We start from the raw sequence: 21,484 nt of genomic DNA, 5'->3' as shown, positions 1-21,484 counted from the left end.
AACCATCCTTCCTGTCTCTGCGTGAATACGGGGCTGAGAGAAGTGATCTTATGTGCACATACAGATATGCAAAGTGCCTTATAAGGCACTACAGGCACACTCAGGAGAAATAACTCATTATAAACTACATAAATCCAGTAAATCTCAGAATGATGTAGTTTTAGTGTGTGTGTATGTGCTTTCTTTTTCTGTGTGTGTATTTTGTTTTGCTGTTTGTTTCGTTTGTTTGTTTTTCTTATAGAAGAACCTTTTTTCTCTTTCTCTTCTTTCTCCTCTACCAGCCTTATTCTATTTCAAGCCTTGCTTAGATGAGGTTTCTGACTGCATTTTATGGAATGAATTAAAAATCACATGAATCTGAGTTCAAGCAAAGATTCAAGGCTTGATTTCATAGTGCAAATCATTACAACTTTGGTGTATCTATGGTAAGTTATTAAATTTATTCTTATGTAAAGTGCAACCTTTTCTCAGGGAGGGTCCAAAGCAGGAATACTGAGAATCGGGTCCTCCCTCTGCCCTGAATGCTCAGGTTCAATATGAACACTGATAACTTTATCAAAGGTACCTATCCAGCTTTGGCTAGAGTTAATAGAGAAATTCTGTATTAAATCAGCGTAAATGTGGGCTGTGTTTTTAAATGGTCTTTAATAGAGATCCTTATGAAATTGGGAAATGCCAAGTTCAATACATACAAAAAGAAAAAGCTCCATTTTTGCCGTGTCTCACTGAGCAGTGGAATTCCTTGCTGCTCTGAATTATCTGGATACTCACATGGGTGAGATAAGCAATTGCACAGGTCTGTGAAAGACAAGATTGTCTGGGGCTGTGGATTAGAATGATACATTTCTGTCTCAAGAAGTCTCTGAGTTAGAAGTTGCTTGGGTGAGGGAAAGAAGACTACATTAGCTGAACTCCAGGATATTAGAGGTGAACTTCCCAGAAATGATCAAACCCAGGCTGTCTTTCCACTAAGTTAGTAAAAGCTGATATCAGTAAAATTAAAGAGAAGTAAGTAGGCACATTTCAAAAGAGAGGCAATGCATTTAATCTGGTTGGGTAGTCTTACACATTGTTCAGTGCACAGATACAGGCACTGGAGATGGATTCATTCCTTCCTGAGGCAGAACTCCAAGATAAGTGGGGTCAATCACCCACTGTCTCACTTCATGACTTTAATAGAAGCCAGGGTAAATAATTTATTTGGGATGTCTAGGGCAAGATTCAGTTAGAGACTGAAATTTTGGAAGACTACATGTGAGGCAGGTGCTTTGTCTCTCTCAAAAGGAAATTGAGATGTAGTCCAGACAGTCTGTGGAATTTATATTTCATTTCACTCTGCAGTAGACAAACCTAGTCAGCTGAACATCTCTAGGTTTCCGAGATTAGTTGATATTTATTGCTGTCTGAGCTATCCTACTGGATCTGGTCTCACATCCAGCAGGGACCCTCACTGTAGATACCACGTCACACTGTCATATGGAAATTTTGTGTATGTTAGATCATCTCAAATTACACTAGATATTTATGTTTGGGCAACTAGATCACATGCCTACTTTCTATTTACTGTAGCAAATTTATACATGCTTCCATTCAGTTGTCCCCAAACGGTGCCTGTTATTCTCTGAAGTGCCCTCTGGCTTTGTTTTTGAGCACCTCTTCAGAGGGGCATGAACTTCCCATAGGTTGTGTCATTCCTAGCAGATGTATGGATACTTTGGGTGGCTTATAACTTCTAAATCTACAGTGGACATCTATGTTTGAGCAACTGAATTAAGTCCATAACTGATATATAAACATCTACACACATGCAAATAAATTTGGGTGTCTGCATCCAGAGCTAGATGAATCCCATTTATATCTTCTGGATGATCAAACTGAGGTGAGTTCTACCAAAAATTATCCTGAAAATTTCCACCTAAAGAACAGTTTCTAGGAGCACTCAGCACATTCAATAAGGAGCTCTTCCTTTTTTGTCTTTTCCCCAACATTTCTTTTTCTGAAAGTCTTACTTGCCAGCAGGTATAGAGGTCCAGCTTCTGAATGAGAGCCATTTGTTCACACAGGGCCCCTCCAGAATTCATAACAAATGTGTCATGCCTACAAGTTTTCACTTTTACAAATGCATAAACTATAGATTTTTTTCCCCAGAATGTAAGGTTTCATCATAGTGGGAAATAAAGTTTCTTAAATTCGTAACAATAAAGAAAAGAAAAAAAAAAGCCAGCTGCTACTCTACACTAGCTCTTGGTACAGTAAATGAAAAATGGCTTTTAATCACTGGTTGGCCATTAGTTTGACAGAGCCTCTTCACCACAAACTGCAAGTCACTCTTACACATGGAAGCAATTTTGATTTTTCTCAGAGAGGAAGAAAAACCTGCTGTTTCCAAAGACCTTTGACAGGATGGCTTAGCTCAAAGCTTCTCAGTTAGGGCACTTTGACATAGATGGCACAAATGGATGAAGGTCATTTTGCCTGTGCTCCAAGCTGGCTGGATGTAGGCCAGCTCTGAACTGGAAGCCAGAAATCATGTTAGGATGGAGCTTTGCCCAAGCTAATAAGATCTGTTGAAGGCATATGCTGAAAAGCAGGACATATTAGTTTAGGCAATGCATCATTTTCATGTAGCTACAAAACTTCCACCCAGGGATTCCTGGTCCTATGTACCAATGTCCATGTGCATTTAGCTTCACTAATGAGGGCCTCCAAGGAGAAAGAAACATTAAAATTAGCCCAAAGTACATTAAGAACTTCTGATGATATATTAAATGTTGGATCAAACCCACAGTCAAGATGGCTTAGACTGTTCCCTGCTTAAAAAAATGTACAGCTGGAACTTAGAGGAAAACATTGTTTTAGAGATCCCTATCCAGTAGATTTTTGCTTTATAGCTATTGACTATTTCCATTTACTCTCCAGATGGTTCATAGCACTAGGCTGTAGGAGACTAGCTGGCCATCAGGGCAGCCTGCCTGTGCTTTGCATCAGATACAAATATAATGATGCCAGCTGCATACCACAACATGCAGTGACTCAAGGTTTGTTTGCTTGTCTCCACTGAGTGATAGCCCATTACAAAGCCCCTGCAGATTTCAATAAGCCTCACACTCTTGAGGCACAGATCTGAGAATGCTGTATGGTTTTCCACATGAAATGTGTTCATTTACATGCTTTGTTTATGCATTGCAAGGTAGGATGCGGAATGGTCTATTACACAACCCTGTGCATGTTTGAAGGCTTCAGTACTGCAGAAACCAAAGCCCAGCCATGTGAGTAACCCTCAGAGCTTGTCAAATGCTTTTGCTTGGCTTGGTGACCAACCATTTGGTCTTTGTGGGTCCTCAGAGTTCTCATGGACAATGTTTTAAACCATATGCCACTTTTTAATAATGCAAATAATTTGAGGACTGAAGGACAGTATGAAAGACTGCACACATGGGGTCATTTTCTTTCCAAATATTGACCTAATCAAAATGAAGGCTTGAAATGAAAATGTTCCTTCGATGGCAATTATAGTCCTGAGGTCAGTTAAGTAGTAGGACATCAACAGTTAATATTGCAGAACCTGATTGGACCTAAACTGGTATGAATTAATAGTAAAGCTAGGAATGTCAGGTGCATGATACTGATGTGAAGCTAGCTTGAGTGAGAGTAGAATCAAACCTCTAGTGAATTATCATTACTCTGAATTTCTCTGATTTCTGGCAGGTTTATAGCAAGGTCTTGTAAATATTTTAACTTTGTGTTTTTGTATGTGTGTTTTTAATGTCCTGCCTATTTGAATGATGCATAACCACAGCACCTTCCCCAGGGGTATCCCTCCTACATATGCATGAAGTTCTGCTTAATGTTTCACTTGGATTTATTTGAATCTTTTATTATTACAGTACTGAATGAATACTTGCACTAAAAACATTTTTCACAGTAATTTCACCAAAAATTGTTGGGTTTTTCCTTTTTTTAAAAATTTTTTTTAAAATTTTATTACTTCACCACACAGAGGAATTGATGCTGTGGATACAATTAATTGCTGCAGAGATTCTGGAAAACTAAAATTTTGTCTACCCGAGAGACTTTTAATAGTCTAATTAAACACATATAAACCCACGTGGTGTCAGATCCTGTATCAGCACTTAAAACTTTAGATGATGCCCGATGATTAAATTTGTTTGAGAGGAAAAAGTCTTTTGGAATATCTTTTCTGAAGGACCAGTTTTCTGAATGGAAATGGAGAGTGTTTCTGGAACACCTGACAAAATCAGAAGATTTAAAACACTTGACAAATAATATTCAACACCTCTCAAGAGAGAAATTTTAATTTATTCTTTCTCCTCCAGTTTGACACAGAAAAAGTAGCTACACCAATTCTCAGTACAGTTTAGGTTATCTTGGGAAGGACTACATGGCTGCTCTGTAGTTCATCTATTTAAATTGATCAAATTTAACTAATTTCAGTTCTGCGTAGACAAGACCTACATACAGATGAGATATAAAAGCCTTCTGCTGGATCCTTGGAGGTCCTATAATACTTATTGCTGGTTTCCATCAGTATTGACCAAAAGGTTTATAGGTCAAGGCATTCTTCTACATACAAGAGTCACAGATGTGGCTCACTCTTTCTGTCATGGGATATCTCTTCCTATCACAGACAACAAAAGAGTGTGATTTCTGCTTTGGCATGGGATGTAAGTAGTATACATGACTGCATCTAGGTCAATTGCATATAGGATTTTAGGTCCTGGGAAGAAGAGGAGAGAAACCTGGGAGTTTGTAAGTCCAGTTGGTATGTCTGAAAGATTTTCCTTAGCAAATTTGGTTTCTCTTATGTGTTGTTTCACTATCACCCCCTTTTATTTTTTTATATATGTATATATCTATGTCTATTTGTTGTTAAAAAAGAAGTCTATTTTCACAACATAAATTATTCAATTTCATGGTCAGAAAGTTGATAATTTATTAACTTGTTAATTAAAATTAAACTAGGGAAAAGGAGGAGGGAAGAGGAACAGTAGTTCAAAGATACTACATTTCTGCAAACTGAGAAAAGGTTTTGACAAATCAGTGCTCTCACTGAGACATTACCTCAAAGAGGAAGGCATTGGTCTGATCTCAGTAATAAAATTAGACACCGGAGAACTCATGTATGTTGTGGGAAAGCAGAGTAAAATGTTTTTTAATTTTCACTGGCCTAGAAAGTGAAACATTCTTAGGCAAGATTGCATGAAGATTAGGGCTTTTTGCAATACTTCAAAGCACTTGGTTTTGTTGACTATTGCAGAGTAAAATGATGGCTCTACCACAACCACTCAACACCAACACAAGGACAACAACATCAAGTTATACTTCAGAGTGACCTCTTCTGCCTAGCTAGAAGTTTTAGGTCATGTTAGAGGTTCAGACCCAATGTGTATTTGATGAGGGGCAACAAAACTTCCCTGGGATGATTATCCCATCCTAAATGAAACAACTGAGAGATAGGTACCTTCAGGGGTGCCACACCCTCCACTGAGTATAGAAGGATCCCGTGTTGTTAGTTTATCCTAGAAAGCAGCAAGTGAGAGGAACCACACGGTGCTTAATTCAAGACTAATGGCTAGTTCTCTCCATGACTCTGTAAAAAAACCCTGGCAGGAGGTGACCTGAATTGTCCACTGCTCCTCTCTCCCACGCCACCATGATAGGTGTGACAGTCAAACTGACCACCAATCTTAACTGTTTTTGGTTTTGTTTTGGTTTTTTTTTTTAGGACTGGACAGAGTCTCAGTATCTTGGGAAGAAAAGGGCTGTTCTTGTCCAGCCTGGTTCAGATAAGATCCCAAGGAGAGGCTTCACTTGTAGGCAGAGGGAACCTGAAGTGTATTTTGAAAAAGTGGTTTTCTACTCCAAACTCCAGGTCTCCACCCAGCCAGTCACTGGATTTCCCAGATGCTCTACTAAAAATAAATCTATGAAAATGAAAACTTTCTCTTGGCAAGGATTTTGACAAGTGTCTAATGTAGACCTGTGCTGATGCAGTCAATGACTAATAATATCAGCATAGCCAGCTATGGGAGAGGTTTTATTTTTCCTTTTTCTTTTTTACTTAGGAAGGGGGAGGACTGCACTGTGGCACATTATTTACAGTACATGATTCAATTGCCAGAGAGGGAAAAAAGCTCAACCCATTGTTCAAGGACTATACATGGATTGAACATTAAGAAGTAAATTTTCCTGCCTGAAAAACACAGCCCGTCCTCTTTTCTTCTGGCACAGCTTCATCTGGGAGCTTTATGTCTGAAACGTGGTTTCTCAAGGCAGATCAAAATCCCTGCTCAGGTCTGACACAAATGAGGGCCATCTTTGGTGCATCCTCATAGAAGGAATTTTTCTGCCTTATGGAGTAGGATTTTTTTTTTTAAAAATATTTTTATTTTTTAACAGTGGATTTGTTACAGCTATATAGAAATCTGCAAGAGTAGTTGGAGCTCTACTGGGTTACACCGTCTCAGGACATGGCATCTTTTTTTTTAAAGTCCCTTTTACTGGTTTTTAAAAGTAACTGATGCAAACTCAAAGACCAGCTGCAGCTGTAGTGGGGATGGGATCTGCTTGGGGACATGACCACCATCATGTCCTGTGCTTCTAGGAGCTGCCACAATCTGCACTTTCTACTAATTACTGAGGTGGCTTGAGTAGCCATCCTTAAAACAAATGAAAAAAAAAAAATCGTGGAAGCCTGGAAAGTATTTAACAAGCCTCTCAGTTCTCACCTTCTGAAAACATGCATCGGCATGCACTGAGCACAGATAAAATGAAATCTTCTCTGCAATTCTGGAAGCATTTTGGAGGATGAGGAAAAATGTTAGAAAACTTGTGCTTCGAAAAATCAAATTACCTGTGGCATATTTTGTTACAGTAGTAGTATAGTAGCTGAGCAATTAGAAGGAAGAAGATATTTTCTTCCCCATCAATTTATAGAGAGTGTTGAGCCTTACAAAATGAATGAAGTATCATGCACAAATGTTGATGTGTTGCAGTGAGCTTGCTGTGGCTGCGTATTTCCAAAAAACACTGATAAAATACCCATCTAGAAATATCCAGGCCTTGTAGTAATTGCTCAGTTGGTATTTCATGTCATACTCACTGATATTTGCAAAAGAGACATGCAAATGGCTGCATGAAGCAATCATTTGTTGTTCACATAGCTGTCAATGAACATTTCCAGATTTTGGTTTGTTTGTGGTGTTGCTTTCTCTAATGAATTACAAGTGCAAAAAGAAGATTGTGGTCATATCACGTTTAAACAGGAAAAGTTTCAAATGTGAAGCCACATCTATTATTCGGCACCATCTTCTAAAATCATTAAAAGATACTCTTTTGAACTTTGTGGTTATTTTTGTCAAAAGACAAAGCTGCTTTGGGTTGAATTTTACTCTGAAACCAGGGTATGAGTAACAATTAGATTCTTTGTGTGCAGAGTAGTGTTACTCCTTGCTAATCTAACAGCCCAGTGTGATTCTGCCCCACTGCTCTACTCTGGTTAGACCTCATCTGCAGTACTGTACCCATCTCTGGAGTCCTTAGCACATGAAACATATGGAATGAGTCCAGAGGAGGCCACAAAAATGATCAGAGGGCTGCGACACCTCTGCTGTGAGGACAAGCTGAGAGAATTGGGGTTATTCAGCCTGGAGAAGGGGAGACTCCAGGGAGACCTTCTTGTGGCTTTTCTGTACTTCAAGGTGGCCTATAAGATATAATCATATAACAGGACAAGGGATGATGGTTTTAAACAAAAGTAGGGTAGATTTAGATTAAATGTAAAATAGATTTTCTTTTACAGTGAGGATAAAGAAATACTAGCCCAGGGTGTCTAGAGAGGTGGTAGATGCCCTGTCCCTGGAAACATTCCAGGTCAGGTTAGATGAGGATCTGACCAGCCTCATCTAGTTAAAGATGTCCTTGCTCATTTGGGGTGGCTTGGGCAAGATGACCTTTAAAGGTCCTCTGTGACCCAAATTGTTCTATGAATCTAGTGGGAGCAGTAATTGCCTTCCCTCTTTCCTTCTCTCACTTGCACTTCCTCCCATCCCTGGGCACCATCAAATAATCCAACCTCTTCACTTGCAGAAATGCCCTGGATCCTTTGTTGAGCTCTTCTGTAACCTGGCAGGAAGCATCTCAGTCTTATTGCTGTGTAAGTTTTCTGTCAGTTGAGAGAGCTAATCTGGCTCAGAAAGGGACCTGCGGTGCCATTGGATCTGATGGCAGTGGCGGAAGTATATTGGTGGAAGTGGAGGAGGTGGGTGGAGGGAGGAGTGATACAGCCTCAGCTACAGCACTGAAATTAATTCAGCTGTGTTATCTACCTGCATACTGTGTGCAGATATGCAGAGATTTGACTGAGTCAGTCTTCCTGAACTCATGGTAGAAATTAATGAAAGAACAGATTCACTTAAAATAAGGGTTCAGAGGTTACACTGTTTGCATCTTTAGGCATTAAAAACGATCTGTAAATCTGGCTGCATTCGATTAACTTTAATTTTAGACTCATGTTCAAACTTATATAGAAGTGTAGTCTCCCAGAGTCCAGTGAATCTGCTAATATGCTTCCATTTTAATGCATACTTTTGTTCTTTGCTCAGAAGGGGTAGAGGAAAGGACCTGATAAAAAATTAATAAACACAGATTAGCTGTCTGCACCATTTTTTTCCCTGTGCTGTATCAACAAGCTTGCCTCACCATCTTTCTATCCATTATCAAATGAGGTTTCTCCAGACTATGAGATAGATGTGAACTCAGAGACAGAACCTGAAGGTTGGTTAAAAGCCTGAAAGTAGTTTTAGGGAGTTAAAAGTATTCTGAATAATTATTTTTCTACAACTATCCCAAATAGATGTAAAATTGGGATAGTCACTGTCCTTATCTGTGAGGGCAAGAGTTCATCTGATGGAAATCTGAGCTGAAAATTGTGCAAGAGTAGAGCAATTGGGAATGGGAAGTCAGGATTATTGTACCGTGGGGGATTCCAAATCATGATTTTTTTTTTTTCCTGTCTCCCATTGGTAAGAAAATGAAAAAACACCTGCACCATCAAATTTACAAAATGATGTGGAGGGAAAGTGGAACTGACAATTTCATTTTGACTTCATTAATTTGACTTGTCTGTTTTGATTTATAATCTAATCCTGAACTAGAGTAGGAATGTTTAAAATATGGCAATAATATCTTGCACAAGACATTTTCATCACAACAATATATTTAGATTTTATTGCAATTATTATTTTTTTTAAATATTGCTGAGATGAAATCACTAGTTTCTGAAAGAATAAAGTTGATAGTCCCAACTAGAACATTTGTCTTGAATTATCTCTGACTTGTATTTATCTAATTTAGGAATGATGCCATAAAACCACGTGGAACAAAATCTTGAAACTGAGAGGGGAGTATGTGTAGTGAAGGAATTTCTTAACTGTACCTATTATTGCTATTAATGGGCTCTTAGTCTTCCAAGAGTGGCAGTAGAAGTCTTGGTCTTGCAGTGGTTATTTCTTTCCTTAATTTCTGAACTGATGCTTTTTTCGCTATCTTGTATCTTTCAAATGTCTTTCTACTTGCTTAGATGTAACTTAGTGCTCCTTTATCCAGAACTATGAATGACAGAAGGGAGACATGGACACAGTTTCTAAGAATGAGATCACCTGGTACTAATGACCATATTTTTTTTAACTTGTTTAATGCTGCATGTGCTTTGTGATAGGTTCTTTAGAAAGACTACTGAGGAGGTATATTGGTTTTGGGGAAAGGCATTGTGCTGAGGTCTGCAGGGTCTGAGTTTAAGTTTTGGTAATCGAATTGATTTCTGGAGCCATGCTGCAATATCTACAAAACTGAAAGAGGATCCAGAGGCTTTGATAGCTGTATATCTGGGCTTTCCCCCAGCTCCACTACATGACTCAAAATAATTTATCTTTTTTTCTTTTTAATTGTTTTCATTTTTTATTTATTTACACACACACACACACCTCCCCCCCGCCACCTTCCAGCCAGGTTTTTCTCTGCTCATACACATGGCTTGTACAGAATATTTTCAGATGTCTGGTTGTTCATCCATACAGAGAGTAGTAGTAAGAGAACATCAAAAGAACTTCCTGTCTTTGACCAGTGGTACTAATACAGGTAGAATGATTTTCACGTTATCCTTCACTGATCAAGCCCAAGCCTCCCTCTGTCTTCAATAAAATATTGTATTGAAGACCTGTGACTTGTAGATACTCCCCATTTTTCTCAGAATTTCTTTTCACTTCCTTACTGTCATTTTTTCTTGCAAGAAGAAAGTTTAAGGTGTTCACTTTGCCTGTGTACCCCTCTGTATCACTTTTCCCCTATCTCCTCAACACCAGCCTTTTTGAACCAGGTTTGTCCAAGTGTCTCAGAACTAGCACATCTATACCAGCTTCATGAAGACAAATAGCCAGGTAAGGCAGAAAGATCTGACATGACTGTGCCTGTAAATATGAGATAAACATGATAATATTTCAGAGAATTCACATGTCAGAGATGTGAAACCAATGTCTAAAGTACGCTGCATGCCTTGATCAGAGCCTGTACCTCTGGAGACTTCCATCAACCAGTAAGCTACAGTTTTCATCTTGCTGTCTCTGTTCAGTAGTTCAAACAAAGCTGAATCATATTTCATAAAGCAATAGAATCATAAAATCATTCGTGTTGGAAAAGAACTTTAAGCTCATGGAGTCCAACTCTAGACTAATGCTTGAGACTGCTAAGGAAATAAGCTAATTTAGTTAGGATCATTCATCTTCTCAGTTTGACTGGGACAAATCATAGAACTGTCATAGAACTGCTAGGGTTGGAAGGGACTTCAAGGATCATCTAGTTCCAAACTCTCTGCTATGGGCAGGGATACCTCACAGTAGACCAGGTTGCCCAGAGCCACATCCAGCCTGGCCTTAAAAACCTCCAGGGATGGAGCTTCTACCACCTCACTGGGCAACCTGTTTCAGTGTCTCACCACGCTCATGGTGAAGAATTTCTACCTAACATCCAATCTGAATCTAGCCATTTCTATTTTTTTTCCATTCCCCCTAGTCCTATCATTACCTGACATCCTAAAAAGTCCCTCACTGGCTTTCTTGTAGGCCCCCTTTGGATACTGGAAGGCCACAATAAGGTCTCCTCAGAGCCTTCTTTTCTCCAGCCTGAATAGCCCCAACTCTTTCAGTCTGTTCTCATAGGAGAGGTGCTCCAGCCCTCTGATCACTCTCATGGCCCTTCTTTGGACATGCTTCAGCATGTCCAGATCCCTCTTGTAATAGGGGCTCTGGCACTGGATGCAGTACTCTAGGCTGGGTCTCATCAGAGTGGAGTAGAGGGGGAGAATCACCTCCCTTGACCTGCTGGCTGTGCTTTTCTTGATGCAGCCCATATCTGGTTGGCTTTCTGGGCTGCAAGTGCACACTGGTGGCTCATGTTGAGCTTCTCATCCACTAGCACCCCCATGTCTTGAAATACTGACACCAGACTTACGATCTGACAAAAGCTCTTCAGCTATTTTCCCATGGATTCAAGCAAAAAATGCATCACTCAACTCAAAAAAAAAAAAAAAAGGGCTAGGTTTTTGGACATTCATTTAGTTTGGGAATCAAAAACCTACTTGCAAGCACATGATTAGTGTTGGATTTCAATATTCACCACGAGACAGTCAGTTAGGGCTGCCTCCATGTAGGTTAGTGAGGCCTCACTGGATGTGGTTTGGCAGCTAAGAAAGCATTCTGTTGAAGGATATGCTGTTGATATGTGTCTTATCATCTCTGTGGACTTCAAGTGCCTGCCTACGTGCTTACACAAAGTTCTTAGTTTGTATACAAGTTTATAGAGCCATACATGAAGCATGTTGGATGGCACCCTCTTCTCCTGCTGCTGTCAAATAGCTCAATTTCCACTTCCTCCAGATATGTAAGACCCACAGCTACATTCCTTGAAAATGATATTCAAAGTAGTGGCTCTGATCAGTGCCCAGGTATGCCAGTGCAGAACCTTGCTGGTGTCAAACTGACACAGAATCATGATTTTGGATTAAAAGTTGCATCTGCCTAAGGATGGCTCAGAGAGAGATGCTTACTGTACAGTACAAGCAAAACTTGTAGAAATTACATTTGCAGGCAATTAAAGGTTACATTGTTTAGCTAAGTCATAATCCATCACTATGGACAATATTGCTGCCCTGGACTACATTCATTTTTAATTTCAATAGTGGTATAAATGACAGTTTCTGTATTTGTCTCTCCTTTTCATAAAGTAGCAATGAGAACAACAAATTACATCCAAACTCAAAGTAACTGAAGAGATAAACTTCTTTCCATGCTCTTTGGCAAAAAAAGTCCCCTTCCTAGCCTTAGCTAGCCAGTAAACACCGTAGTGATCTCCTGAAATGATGCATTAACAGACTAGAACAGAGTTATGATTATCTGTTTATCTAAGGAACATTTCCTGATACACAAGTGTAACTCCATGAGCCAAATTACTGTTTCCCATCAGTCCTTCTGTATCAGATTTGGTGGAAAAAGAGTGAGCTGCTGCATTAGGTTTTCCATTACTTATTCTCCAGGAATAAAAGTTATTCTTAGATCCCTAGAAGTTGGGCATCTAGTCTAAGGCCCTTGACTGTAGCCTTCAGAAGACTGCAAAAGTCATGGGCACTGCAAAACACAGACTGTTTCCTCCAGTTCCAGCCTACCTACCCCAGTTCCTCCATGGCCTGCCCATGTACAGCTCAGTAGTGTTAATGTTGATGCATGGGGCAGCCTGAAATCATGCAGGTTTAAGGTAAGTAATGCAATTTATTGCTTGGAAAATCTCATTCACTGTTCATTAAGGATTCTTCCTCTTCTCCACAGTCCCTGAGTGAACTGGAAAGCTGGGAAAAAAACTGGGAATGGATCACTGATGAAAGAACTTGTTAATTTGACTCTATCCCCTGACATAGGAGCAGCAGTTTTAGCTACCTAAGTGATGTGACATTAATTCCACGCTAAGTGGCATAGGGCTAATTGCGCAGGGATTAACAGCAGAGAGCAGGACAACTGCTATGTGCAGGCGTGATGTTTTGTGCTGACCAAAGCTGGCTCATTTTCCTGTGACCTTCCATATGTATATCCTGTTCTGTACTCAGATTAGAAGCTGCTTGGTCTTTAGGACATTGCAAGATATATCACAGAATCACGGAATGTTAGAGGTTGGAAGGGACCTCCAGAGATCATTGGGTCCAACCGCCCTGCCAAAAGCAGGATCACCTAGGATAGTCCTCACAGGAATGCACCCAGGCAGGTTTTGAAAAGTCTCCAGAGAAGGAGACTCCACAACCTCTCTGGGTAGCCTGTTCCAGTGCTCCATCACCCTCACTGTACCTTCATCTGGGTGCTGCAATAGTGTGTGAGAAATGAATCACTGAGCATTGAGATAGTAGCTGCTAGTAGGATCTGCATGTAGGTTCAAGTGCTCCCTTGACTCTCAGTGGCTGTTAAATGCCCAAAGGAGCTTTTAAAAATCCATTAGTGCTTAGTGGCACATTTAGTTGCCTGAATGCCTCAATAGATCTCGTTGTAAATTAGAAGAAAATGATAATCAAATTCATTTACATTTGCAAAAGTCTTTATGACATATAGGTATATCAACTATTATTAGCCCAAAGGCAGAGCTACTCTTATCACTGCCCCCAATATCTAAGCAGGTTTTACTTGGCAGGATTTAAACCTAACGGTTTTTTATCACAAAAAGAGAAAGAAAGTGTCATCAGAACTGATTGAACTATATATTGCCTATGATATGTTCTAATGGTTGTAAAAGATAAACGTAGGGGTGGCTTATCTTGTTTCCTAATCATCTTCAGGTGTAATGTTGTCATTCATTTTGTTAACTCTCTCTTTGTATTTAAACTCAGGGGAGACCACAAACTGAAAAGTACACATTCAGTCTATTTCTGCTTTCTATTGGTCTGTTTGTGGCAATAATCGTTTCAAACTCAGTGACCACAAATGAGATTATATTTATACAAAACTTCCTGAGAAACCGTGAAGGGGACTTAGCACCCTTCACTGATGGGTTAACATCTGTGGCTGTAGGCCCAAGTGTTGGGTCTGGTCTTGTGTAAGCTTAATGTGCCCTTGTTTTTCCCAGATCTCTGTGGGCTCATAGAGGCTCATACTGTAGGTCTGCTTAATCTTAATCTCCTTGGGTACTCAAATAAGGTCTTTCCTGACTCTTACTTGTGCAGAAAAAGAGAAACTCCTACAGTTGTTAGAGGAAACTAATATCCTCTAATCCATGAGTAGGAAGGCAGGGAAAAGAGGCTATACCAGCTCTACTGCATCTCTGGCTTTTGGCTCTAAGGAAGAAGCTGGACCTGAAGAGGACAGCAAAATTGGTGGGTTAAATATAAAGCAAAGAACGAATTCCTTTTTCTTCTCCTGTAGGAACTGATTTTGTAAAATTATTTTAGTTTCCCAGAGCTGTGCTGGTTCTGGATGCTTTCTAACCTTGTCTTAGGAGTACGAAAGAAACTCTCAGTTAGGTTTATCCTAATAATAACTCCACAACGGAAGGAAGTAATCTTAGTATTCTCATTTTATAAATAAGGAACTGAGACTCAAAAAGGGGGATGTATCTTATCTATTTATATGCATTCAGGCTAAGCCAGTTGCTTGGGCTCCCTCTGTAGCTGATGGAAGAAGGTAGGAAATTCCAGATAATAAATATCCCATTTCTTCTCAGCCACTTCATTTAGAAGTGGGAGAGTTGGCCTTTGCCTAATCCCCATTGGGATTCTGAACTAGGTGGAGAAGGACTTTGGTTTTCTGACCATGTGGGTGTTCTCAAAGTTTGCCTAAAATATTCTAATAGGATCAGTGCCCTCACAAAATGCTGGTTTAGCTGCTTTGCTTTGAAAACTCAGCCAGTAGTATACTATCTCCCTTGCTTAATAGCCCTCTGGTTTGAACAGTCATTTAGGAAGTGAAAGCTCACAGTTCAGCCCTGAGAAAGCCTGGTTTTATCCCTCCTAGAAATGTGACCTAGATGCCTTACTGCTCTGCTGGGTAGAGATGTGCTACCAAATTAATCACAGACAAAACTGAGAGTAGTGTCAGAGACCTCTACTCATAAGGACCAAGATGTGGCACTTTTGAACTAGTGTAGAGAGAAAGGGAAGGGAAGGGAAGGGAAGGGAAGGGAAGGGAAGGGAAGGGAAGGGAAGGGAAGGGAAGGGAAGGGAAGGGAAGGGAAGGGAAGGGAAGGGAAGGGAAGGGAAGGGAAGGGAAGGGAAGGGAAGGGAAGGGAAGGGAAGGGAAGGGAAGGGAAGGGAAGGGAAAGGAAGGGAAGGGAAGGGAAGGGAAGGGAAGGGAAGGGAAGGGAAGGGAAGGGAAGGGAAGGGAAGGGAAGGGAAGGGAAGGGAAGGGAAGGGAAGGGAAGAAAAATCTTTAGCTATCAAGTGGAAGGTCACATAAAGAAAACAATTGTAACTGGACTGATAACCATGTCCCTTAAATTAATACTGAATAATTGGAAATGATAATTTCCAAGTGACATTTCCTGCATGGTTAACCATGGTATAGGCTTTATTGTTACGTTGTTAAAAATGAGTAAGTTGCTGCACAATTGATAGCATTTGCAGCTATTGAAGATAAGGCAACAGTAAGGGGTAATCAAACCACATTCTACTAAGTATAAAATGACTATGTAAAATGACATCTGTAAATCAAAGCTAAATTAACCTGATGCAATTTGCAATAACTGCCCAGTCCAAGCTCTCCTCAGGGAGCTGGGTGATGGCACAATCAGATAGTATATTCCAAATGTAGCTGAGATACAAGGCTGCTGCTCTTCCCTTGCAAATGCTTGTTGCACCTTCAGACATAATGGCATAACAGCTCATGTCACTATTTCCTTACTCTACTCTCTGCTATCTGGGTTTAAAAAACTTGCCTGAAAAAACCAAACCAAACCAAACCAAAAACCGAACAAGCAAAAATAAGCAAAAGAGAAAAAAAAAGCAAACAAAACAAAACGAAGAAAACCCACAACCCCAAAATTAGGCTAAGCCAGAACATTTTGGAAAAATTCCTTCATGTAGGTCAGACAGTCTGATCTCCCCTATATCATGTGGTGTGGGACTCTGCTTTTGGTTTGGGTGCTGTAGACATGGAAGGGACACAGAAGAGAAGCACTGAAAGGATTAGAAGTTTGGTGAAAATGTCTGATGGTGTAAGAAATGAAGAAGTCAATTTATTTAGCCCATATGAAAGAAGACTGAGAAATACTTTGATTATACAAAATAATAGAGAAAATGCAGTTTTAAGCTGTCAGAAAGCAGATAAGGAGGATCATGGATATGAAAGCTTGACATGTTCATCTTGGAAATAAGGCACATATCTTTTTAACAATGAAGCGGATCAAGAAACTACAGAAAAGAATGATGGCGTTTCCATTTCCTGATGCATGCTACTTAATTTAGGCTGAGTCACCTTCCAGGGAGAGCTGTGTCAGTCCAATACTAGTTACTGGCTAGATGTAGGCCTAACTGGTTGAGATGGAAGTAAAATCTGTTGGTTTACCTCTTAATAATGGCATTAAAATGTAAAAATTAAAAAATGTTTTCCTGTGATTACTACTGAAAACTAACCACTCCAGAAGTGGGTATAAATTTATTTCATCTCATTTCATCTCATCTTTCATTGCACTCTAATTTAGGATAAAAACATATGATTCCAGTCAGTAACCCAAGTTTCTTCCGCATTTTATAGCTATGAAAGTAGAAGTGTTATTATTATCACCATTAAGGCTTAAGCATATGTTTAACGTGCACTTAAACACTTTTTTCAACTAGCAGCATTAATCATCATAGTGTAATAAGAGCTGGATCATTATTACAGTGCAGCAGATTAGTTCTCAGAGCTTCTATACCTTAGGCAGTGGTGCCATTAATTCAAATAAACCAAGCAGCACTGGGCCTGGCAGGTATTTGGAAGGGAGACCTCCAATGCAAATGTATGCTGTTTAAATTAACTTTTGTTGAGGCAACTCATGTGCCTACTGAATGTGTGCACTGCATTTAAAAATATAGTAAGCTAACAAGAAGGTGAGAGGATAGTAATGTAATAGGAACTGACATAGGAAGTAGATGTGAAATGAATGAAGGCATGCAAGAAGATTCACAAGGTATTGTCCTGGTTTGAGTTAGAACAGAACTAATTCTCTTCAGTGATGTTCCTTTTCAGCCCAGTCTCTTCTCAGTGCCTGCACTTTCTGAACTTCACAGTATATTTTTACAGTCTTTGATTTTATAAGGCATAATGCCTGACACTGATAGTTACTATTAAGGACTGGAGTTCAGAAAGGCTCTTGTTTATGCTTGCTCCTATGGAGACTAAGGTAACAGCTAAATCTTGTGCACCTTGAGGTGCAGTAAGTAAGAGATGGTAGTTGTAGGGTGGAGTGGGCAGGACAGGTGACCTTAAATGACCAACAGAGGATGCTGCTCCGTAGACATCATATTCAATATAAAGGTGACAGATTATAACTGTTTAGTCTCTTCTTCAATGACTTGCATCCAGGGAGGACTCTGTCCATTCTTCCTTTGATCCCCATCTGTGTGTTCCTGAATTCAATCCCAGAATCCAGCTCCTGAATCCAGTTCCTCTCTGCCACTGAGTCTCATCTGGGATTTCTGCAGTGCCTGCCCACAACATCAGTGGTGACAGTGACCTAATTGTCATCAAGGGAGTGGGTTTGATATCTGGTTTGCATCTATTTCATTATATTGTTATTATTGTTGTTAAACTTGTTTCAGTTTTCTAATCCATCAGTCTTTCTCTCTCTCTCTTTTTTTTTTTTAATCTTCTTTTCCCTTTAGGAAGGGAGAGGGGTTAGTAGACAGCACCTGTCACTCATTTAGTGGCTGGCCCAGCCCTAACTCTTGGCAGATATGAATCAGATTTCAAATGAAAATCCAATGTAAGTGCATCTTTCCATAAATTCTTTAATCCTTCTGATTCTTCCATCTTCTAAATGATGTGGAAATTATTTTCTTATTGTATATGTCAAATTCATTCCACAGAAATGCCTTCTGCTGAACCAGATATGGATCCTACAATTCTCTATTTTTTTCAGAACTATCCAGAAAAGTCTCCATCCTTTCCCTTCAGCAGAAGCTGTTTAACTGGGTTGAGATAGAAAGGGTACATATATAATATCTGTATGGTCATGGTTATAATTACAACATGCAACTAATTTGGGAGTCAACTTGCTACCAAAAATTGCTAAGATTGTGGTTTAATAAGATTATAAAATCAACAACTTGGCCTAAACAAAGAAAACAAGACTCTGTGGGTTTAGTTTCCTGGGCATATTCTCTAATATAATATCAAGTGTAAATATTGGTCAAATCTTTGTTGTATTTGGACCTCTATGAAGTTTTCCTTCTGAGCAGTTTTCTTGGCATTCTTGTCACTGTTCTACTTTCAGGCCACTCTTAGAACAAAACTTTTCAGAAGTTAGTAACTTAGTGTTTCTGCTTCTGTGACAAATATAGTTGAAATTGGTTTAAGGCTTAAGTTTGCACAGGTAGAGAGATGTGAAGGCAAACAGAGCATCACCTCTTGCACTTTGTCCCCTAAGGAAACCATACTAAAAAAGAGATTGGCTGTTTGTACAGATACCAAGGATAATAATACAAACCATAATTAAAGACAATAAAACTGTTGGAAGGTGTATTAAACCTTGTACTTCAGGGCTTAAGCTAAACTCTATCTGTTAGAGAGGATTGTACCTCTATATTACAGCAAATAATTGATTTTTCTGGGTCACTTCAGATTCCCTGCCCAAAAATAAACTGGTGTGTATGTGTGTCAAAAGCAAGAGCATCCCTTTATTTTTCTTCTCCCTTTTTTTTACTTCTCCCTTTTTATTCTGGCTACTATTTGATGATAGTAGTTTCTGCAAATCATATGAGGAGTCTAAGCTTGGTCGTTTGTGTGATACAATGATTTGATGCAGAATTATTTCTTCCATCTTTCACTAAGAAGGTAAACCATAACACAAGGGGAACAAGGTGGGAGTCACAACATTTAACTGATAGCTGCTGTGTAACATTTTATGTCTTCCTCATGGTGCCCTCATCTTCTGGCTTGGAATTTGTCTAGAGAGAGACATGGCTGGGTGGGTCGAGGTCTCATCTAGGCAGGTAATGTCTATAGGTCATGTGCAGGAAACCATAGTCTGGAGATACCTTCCTTATCTATAATAACCAGTAGCATATTTGATTGATAGGTGAAAATTTTTCTTTACTGACTGTAAGACAAATAAGGGTGGGACATCTCTGATGGTAGATGGTCAAAATTGCTCCCACTCTCTTGACCTTGCACTTCCTGAGAGGTGTGATAATTAAATGAGTCCCTCATGTTGGGCTGTATGAATATAACTTCATGTGTCTACAAACTGATAAAAAATTCTCCAGGGTTATGTTTAGTGGAAGGAAAATTCCTGCTGTAGATGCAGCAGACCTCTCTTTGGCAGCCTGCCAACACTGCCCTCTGAGATGAAGGGTCCTGTGACAACTGTTTATGTACTTGCAATTGTGTTTCATTTAATGATTTTAGTTGGAAAGGGCTTTCAGTTCTGCTAGAAAATTATTATGGGATAAAGATGCAGGATTTCCTTTGATACCTTTCTTAAACAGGGTATCTTTTCAAGCCAATGTTGAGGTACACAGGTGAGTGCCAAAAATTGCCATTGACTATGAGAAGTCATGAAGCACTAGCAGTATCCTACACCAGCCAGAGAAATGCTTCTGGTTCTCAGAGGTCTCCCTGAATTGCCTCAAGCACTCCCTTGATGTAGTTGCACTCCTGCTGCATCTGGGAGCATGGGACTGTGCCATCATCTTCCCACATCTCATCTTCCTGCCTGGGAAATGGGGCTAAGACCTCCTGATATCATAGTGACTGTGAGATGCTTGGGATTGAATGTGTAGAATTACCTGTTCAAGTTGAACTTCAGCCATTGAATAACAAGAACAGCAAACCGAGAGAACTCTTGCTGCAGCTTGTGCTTCCTCTTCAACTATCCCTGCAGCACATCTGCCACTAAAGACTCCAACAGGTTTTTGCAAGTTTGACCACAGCTAAGACACTGCCACCTCCACCAATCCCTCTCATGGCAGACAAAGTGTGAACTGACTGTGGCTTCAGTCAGGTGCTTCATGTTCGTGTTCAGAATTGGTTGCAATGAGCTTGGATGCCAGTAAGTTTGTGTCTCCTCTGTACAGTGGTGAGAACAATTCCTTCTTGCTGTTCTGTGCTTCTGTGCCATTGCAAATACACAGGAAGGGTCCAGTGCACAAGCCTTATGAGTAACAGCTGAGGGAACTGGGGGGGGTTTAACATGGAGAAAAGGAGGCTCGTGGGAGACTTTCTTGCTCTCTACAACATACTAGAAAGCTGGAGGGTAGACTCTTCTTGTAAGTAAAAAGTGACAGGGCAAGAGGAACTGGTGTCAAGCTGTGAGAGGGGAGATTTAGTTTAGACACCAGGAAAAATTTCTTCCCCAGAAGTGTTGTAAAGCACTGAACAATCTGCCCAGGAAAGTTGTGGAGTCATCACCCCTGGAAGTATTTAAAAGATGGGTAGATGTGGTGCCGAGGGACATGATTTAGTGGTGGATTTGGCAGTGCTGAGTTAACAGTTGATCTCAATAATCTGAAAGGTCTTTTCCAACCTAAACAGTTCTATGATTCTGTGACTATGAAGGTCATAATTTAAGAAAAAAACCAGAAGATATTTCCTCTGCAGAAAAATGGATATGTAGGAAATAATATTGTTAATTTAATCTGATTCAGTTCTGATAGTTAGAAGTAACTACACTGAAATCAATGTGTTACTTTCAAACAAAAGGAAATAGGTAATGGTTTCTTTAGTAGAAGAAAGGTTTCCTTATATAGAATAGAAGAGAAAATCAGTAATTCCAGTAAATTTCTTCCTTGTCATTAGTAATGCTGTGTTGACTGATTCAAGCAGAAAGTTTGGCTAAATCTATGACCAGATCATATTACAACAAACATTGCTCAGAGCATCTTCATGTAAAACTGGAATATACCTGAGCAAAATAATGAACTGCTTGAAGCAGAATTTTAAAATGTTTTTGATTTTTTAAAGTGAAAACAAAATAGCTTTATCAGAGGAATTTATGATGTGGTACTGCAAGACCACTACTGATATAGAAGCAAATCCTTAATCTGAGGGACACTAGAGACTTCTCATGCTTTCTGCTGTGCTTTGGCCTCTTATCATTTCCAAGGTGTATGGACAAGGTGAAGGCATTTTTTTCCTCATATTCCATGGATATAGAATTTCTTCATATTCACCATTAAAACAGAATAAAACAACAAAATCAAAGCACAGGTTTTTGTTTCCTTTGAGAGACAACAGAAAGACTG

This window comes from Dryobates pubescens, chromosome Z, assembly GCF_014839835.1.
Source record: "Dryobates pubescens isolate bDryPub1 chromosome Z, bDryPub1.pri, whole genome shotgun sequence".
Taxonomy (NCBI): Eukaryota; Metazoa; Chordata; class Aves; order Piciformes; family Picidae; genus Dryobates; species Dryobates pubescens.
The sequence above is the reverse complement of the archived record's forward strand: the minus strand, read 5'-3'. Positions refer to the sequence as shown.